Raw genomic sequence first — 6,512 nt, forward strand, 5'->3', positions numbered from 1 at the left:
GGGCTGTGGGGATGAGGATTCCAGGTGATGGGATTTCCAAATCCACAGTTCTGCTATGTGGGAATCATGGGGATCCTGGCAGACCTGGCTTTGAATCAGAATCCTCTTCCTATGTACTGCTGAAATTCTGCACTGGAAACTGGAGAACCTGGAAGCCAATTAAAATCCAAATTATTTTCTGTCCTCATAATGATTTTTTTAAATGTTATTTAGCTTAATAAATGCAAAGATTGGAAAGTTCTGTTTTGGGGAAGCTGCATAACTTAAAATTCTCACAGAGAACCAAAGGAATATTCACCACTTCATTATGATTATAAAGTCACTGTGTAATTAACAGACTCAGCTTAGTATTTATATCAACTCTTGCATGCTGCAGGAAGCCATGTAAGTGACCCAGCAAACATCTCTTGCTGAACTGTCAAATACTTTATTTTCCTGTGCCAGCAGCTTCTAAAGAAGAATCATGCAAGTAATGTGACCTAATTTGGTGTTCTAGAAAAGAAGGATGTAAATTCCTCTAGAAGGAGCTGGATTAATCCTGTTACAGCTCATTTTATATTGCTGGCCTTAAACTGAAATCAAACTCTGGTCCCAGAAAAGCAAGTGCTCTAACACTATTCTGTCGGGAAAGGTGTGGCGGTAGAACTATTCCTTTTTAGAAGTCATAAAGTTTATCTGTGTGTGAAAAAGGTCTTTGTTACCTACTTACATTAGTTTATATTTTCCTTCAGTCAGTAAATCTATCAACAAGGAATGCCAACAATTCTTGAGCAAATATCTTGCATATACTTCTAGACTCTTTGGTAATAAAAATTATGTCTGGTATTTTCACCAAAGCAAGAAGACTCCATTTAACTTAGAAGCACTTGGGTGAAACTGCCACTAAGTTCTAGGAAAATAACTCAGCTTTTTGCCTTTTATTTTTGAAATGTTTGTTCTTAGTCCTCAGCAGATATCATCTAAACCTGTCATTAGAAGAACCGGTTGATCTTTGATACTGAAATGAGTAAACAAGCTCTAGTGATGAGGTTTTGAAAAGTTGAAGGAATGGTATGGGAAAACTATAATTCTGCTTGCTGGAGTGTGACACTTGTAAATGCTGAATAAGCCTGCCAAAGGGAATCTTTGTCTGGAGGAGCCATGACAGAGCATTTAATATTCCCATTTTTCATACCCGTTCTCAAGGAAGTGGTGCTAACAGCAGATTTTTAGCTGTCTTTGGAGAAAAGCAAAATATAGAAATGGGCTGACCTAAGATGTACTTTCTGTTTGGTCTGTGCCTGGCAGCTGTAGAATACAGACTGCAGTTTATGGCTGTAAAGCCACCTTAGAAATTCTGTTTCAGTCATGAAAAGCTATTCAAGTTTAAGAGGAAAATGACTTAATAGCCATGAGGTTTTCTATTTGTATATGCAGTGCAGATTCCTTGGAAGGGGGACAGTATTTAATGCCTTGAAAATGTCGCGTAAAATTATACGCATGACTTGAATCAAATAAAAAATTCTTGCCACTGGGAGAGGTGAGGATCAAATGCCATTGTTTAGCTTTTTAACTTGCTCATGGTGACCACTGTAAACTGCATGTGCCCTTTACAGAATCTGAACTGAGGTTATTGCAAGGAAAAAAAAAAAAAGCCAAGAGTCTGAATTTATCAAGGATAAAACTTAGTGCCCTTCACCTCTTGTCACTGGCTCTGCAACCTGTGTCTGTTTGCTTCTGGAACTGGTGACAAACAGGAGGAGAATGCAGGCAATTAAACACATTTACAGACCTTGTCCTGGCCAGGTGCCTCTACCCTGCTGCAATGCCAGAAATGTCACTGTTAGAAGGTGGCACTGCCCAGACTGATGGGAGTTGTACCTGAGGTCCTTTCTTCTGCAGTAGTTCACTCTGGACAGCAAATTCTTAATGATGAAAGAGTTATAAAATAACTTGTCCTGTTGTATGAGAGGTGAATGAAGCCACAGAAGGTGATTTTGGAGAGGGGATATAATGTAAGGGAGGAAATTATCATGGAATGGTTTGGGTTGAAAGAGGCTTCAAAGAACATCCAGTTCCATCTGAGAAGATTAAGATTGCACATTCTAACCCATTTCTGGTATTTCTGTGAGCTTAAAAGTTGATCAGTTTATTGCATCTGTACCTCATTTTCCTCTCATTAGAGGAAAATTTAATTTATGCTTGTGTAGTATTTTGAGCATTAGTCTTCCATGCCTCACTTACTGTTATTTTTTGCCAGTGCTATACCAAAAATACAGAGCTATTCCCTGGTATTCACACCAGGTCAGCTGTGTAAAGAGATGCCTGTCCTCTTCTTGTATCCTTGCCTCATGGAGCTCTCAGGACTGACCATGAATGCTGCATAAAAATAAATTTATTACTTCATACTATATACTGGATGGGGTAGAAGTCAGTAGCAACCACTGGACTGTTGTCCTATGGACCACAGAATTAAAACAATATGTTATTATTATGTATAAGGACAAACAGTTTTATTTCTGGTTGTATAAGTTGAAGGGCTTGATTTTACAATATCATAGCAATTAAACGCCAAGGTGTAATCTTACCCCAATATTTAGAAGCAAATTCTTTTGAAGATTATTCCTTCAAGGTTAGGCCAGATTCTGGTTAAAGATGATTTGTAGGTGATTCATAGTTCTTTATTTCCTTTCCCACTTCTGTCAGAATGACCTGCAAAGAGAATAAAACAATGTTCACCCTTTATAATAAAGGCTCCAAAAGAGAAAAGCCATGGAAATTAATCAACTTAGGATGTGAAGTCAGTGTTGCAAGCTCTGCCAAGTGCAGCTTGGAGAAGATGAGACAGCTTGAGCAAGCAAAACTTCCTCTGGGCACACACTTTCCACACGACATATGTTTTTAATTTGTGGACTTCAGTTTGTGATGCTCAGTTCTGGTCTCATTGGTGAGTTTCTCTGCTTTCAGAACACATGTAGAGCAGTATTTTCAACCAGCCCTGTGAAGGGCTGAGAAAAGATGGAGAAATGTTCTCTGCTGGAGTAATTATCAATACCCATAGGAGAAAAAAGTCATTGAACAAAATAAGGTTATTGTGTCATATTTGTAACATACACAGAAATATGAAGTATTTAGTATCAAATATACTAGGTAACTTAGAAAAACCTCTTAAGATCAGTGTTAAATCATGCAAGCACTCTGCATGAACCAGCACACAATGATGTAGTATATCTATCTCACTTCTCAGAGGAGCCATGGTTGGTACTGGCATCTTCCTGATGGCTGTTGCAGTTCACAATTTCTTCTAAATCTTCACTCCAGTCACTGAAAGTGCAGCAAAAAATACCATGATAGAAAAGGCACCAACCTTGTGCAGTCTGTGGCCTGCAGGATGTGATGTTAGTTTTGATTGTCGTCTGTTTTTTATTTTGGCATTCACTTTGTGCTCTGTGTGTTGCTTGTGTCAATTCCATGTCTCATGTCAAAATCAAGTTTGCTGAGTTACTCCAAAATTACAGAGATGTAACCGAGAGCAGAATTTGGCCTTGTGTGCCCTTCCAAGGGTGCTAAGTTTGAAGAGATACACACAGAGCAACACTGGCTAAATGGCAACTGAAGGGGAATATGAAAACCATCTGTAAATATTTAAAGGATGCAGACTAAAGGGGAGGAGGCTTTGGCCTGCACGTTCCAGTAAGAGTTTCAACTTAACTAACAGGGATAAAACTAACAATGGAAAATAGGGAAGATTTAGAGAAGCAGTATTTCTGAAAACTTAGAAATCAGTCTTACAGTGTACAAATATTTCTCTGAGAATGAAGTGATAGCCGCTGTGTCATTTCCGACGCAACAGGAGGATACAGCTATGCCTTTGTGGTATGAAGTACTCTTAAGCTGCCTGGGAGGTGGCAAGACAGGGCTTCATGTTTGGTCAGCAGAAATGGGTTGATTTCTTCCTCCCTCTGTTTCATCTTTGGGAAGCACATGGATGACCATCTGGGTCCAGACAGATGTGTTTCATCTCCATTTGGCTTAATAAATTGATTGATTTTAAATCTGCAGAAAGGAAGATCCCATGGAGAAAAACTCTACATTCCTTCAAGAGGTTCCTACCTTCCATGAAAGACAAAGCCTTGGGGGAAGAAATCCTTAAGTTAAATTAATTCAGTTTGAGATGAAGGGTAAAGAGAATCATATCATATCAAGGCACTATCAGCTCTTTCCTAATGGGCATCAGCTCATTCTTAACAGTGCCAAATATCATCAGAGCATCTTTGAGATCCAGTGGTTTCAACAGAAGTTCAAGGCCCTTGACTCCAGGCAGGAACAGACCCTGTACGTACCAATTTAAGAGTATCTTGAACTGGGGAGTTACCAGAGTTGAAGCTGGTTTGGTTGTCTCCCAAAAGTCTTATTTTAAGCTCCTTAAACTGAACCATAACAGCTCCTGCCTGGCATAAATTATAATCCTCCAAAATGCTCCTCTCTCATGCAAGTCATTTATAGTGACTGTTTCAACTCTGTTCCAAAGAGCAGTTTAAATCCCAGCAGAAATAGCCTGACCCCACAAACAGGGGCTGCTTCCTTCCGCCACTCCTTATGTGTGCAGCACCCAAGGTATCAGAGCGCTCCGTGCCTATTCCCACAGCGGAAATCCTACCAGCATAGGCCAGCCAAGCCTTCCTTTTTGAGAAATTAATCTCTCTCCTCCCCTCACCAATCAAAGATGGAAATTGCAGAGGGTCATTGGCAAGATCTTGGCCCCAGGCTTGAGCAGCTACATAAGAGGATGTGAGTGCTTCTTTGGAAACCACTGCCTGACCACCAGTTGTTATCTTGGATGTGTTTTTAGCCATTTTGGGCACTTCTCTCTGCCCATTGGAAGTGGTTCTTTCTTTCAAGCAGTCCATAAATTATGAGCGAACTGATGTTGCTACATGCAAAATGGCACACACCACATTTATATCTTACTTTTGCTTGCAGTTGGAAATCTTTTGCTGCAAGAGGACAACAACATTTTCTAGATTTTTTTCTCCCCATGATTATTTCACAGCAGGCAGGTATTTATGGATGGGGACAATCAGCCCCTTTGCCTGGGTGTGAGACCCAGCAGATGAGTCAGCACGTCCTGATGGCTGAGAAGTGGTGTCACCCAGGGGTCTGATGGGACCCAGTAATTTTTGATGTCTCCATCAACAACGTGGACAGTGGGAACAATTGCACACTCATCAAGTTTGATGATGACACCAAGCTGAGAGTGCAGTGACACACTTGAAGGACAGGATGCCATCCAGAGGGACCTGGACAAGCTCAAGAAGTGGCCCAGCTCTGAAGCCCAGGACATGAAGGACATGGAGCTGCTGGAGCCAGTGCAGAGGAGGGACACCAAGGTGATCACAGGTTGCCCAGAGAGGTTGAGGATACCCCATCTCTGCAAGCATTCAAGGTCAGGCTGGGCAGGGCTCTGAGCAACCTGATCTGTTGAAGTTCTCCCTGCTCATTGCAGGGGGGTTGGGCTACGTGGCCTTTAAAGGTCACTTCCAGCCCAAATGATTTTATGATTCCATGAAAAAGGCATCAAGAATTTGGAAGGGCAGGCTCTGTACAATACATGGTGGAGCCATGTCTTCTTTGTATTTTCTTCTTTTTACTCATGATGCTGTCACGAGTAGCCCTTTAGAGAAGCATGTGCCCATTAATAACTGGCCTGCTGGATCATCTACTTCTGCCTAATCCATCTGAATTTTATAGTGGAGCCAGATCTGACAGACACTTACAGAAACAAAGGGTGGAAAACATAAAGCAGACAAAGACAGGTAAATATGGGCCAAGCTGGAGTGTTGTAAGACCCTTCAACTTCCTGTTTGTGTCAGGAAGATTTTAATATAAATTACAGCAACCCAGGACCTATTAACATGCCCTCCTGCAGCCAGTCCTTAAACTAGCTCCTCAAGGTAGAGATTATTGTGTCATGAGCACCATTAATTTTCACAACATTATTTCCATGAGAGGTTATTACACATTAAATTACAACATTCCCATGCATCCAGGCTTCTTGTAACAGTAGGAGAAATAGTGGGCTGGAGAAGACAGCTGGGTTTGCACGTGGTCTATGTCAGTTTACTTAAGCAGAACAATTTTACTGCTGCTGGGGGAATGCAGCAAAAGGTCAGTGTTGAAACTCCGCTAAAGTAAGCTGAGCACACATTCCATCTGCCAACATATGCTCACTCCTTGCTTGATCAAAAAGGGAATTTCAGAGCTCTGCTGCATGCTTGCCTTGACCCTGCTCCACACCGCCTGTCCAGTGGGCATCAGACAAACCATTCTCTAATCCTGTGTGGAATACGCATTCTGCTGAAATGATGCTTGGAATAGCTGCAGAGCAGCAGCAGCAGTGTAATCCTAAACTGGGCCCGTGCACAGGGAGAGGTGCGGGACAGCATGGAGAGAGATGTCAGGAGAAGTGTTACATGAATGCATGAATGCATGAAATGTATAGGTTTATTTCCTAGTCCTGTGAACCCATCACA

Source organism: Zosterops lateralis (assembly GCF_965231275.1).
Source record: "Zosterops lateralis genome assembly, chromosome: 4".
Lineage (NCBI taxonomy): Eukaryota > Metazoa > Chordata > Aves > Passeriformes > Zosteropidae > Zosterops > Zosterops lateralis.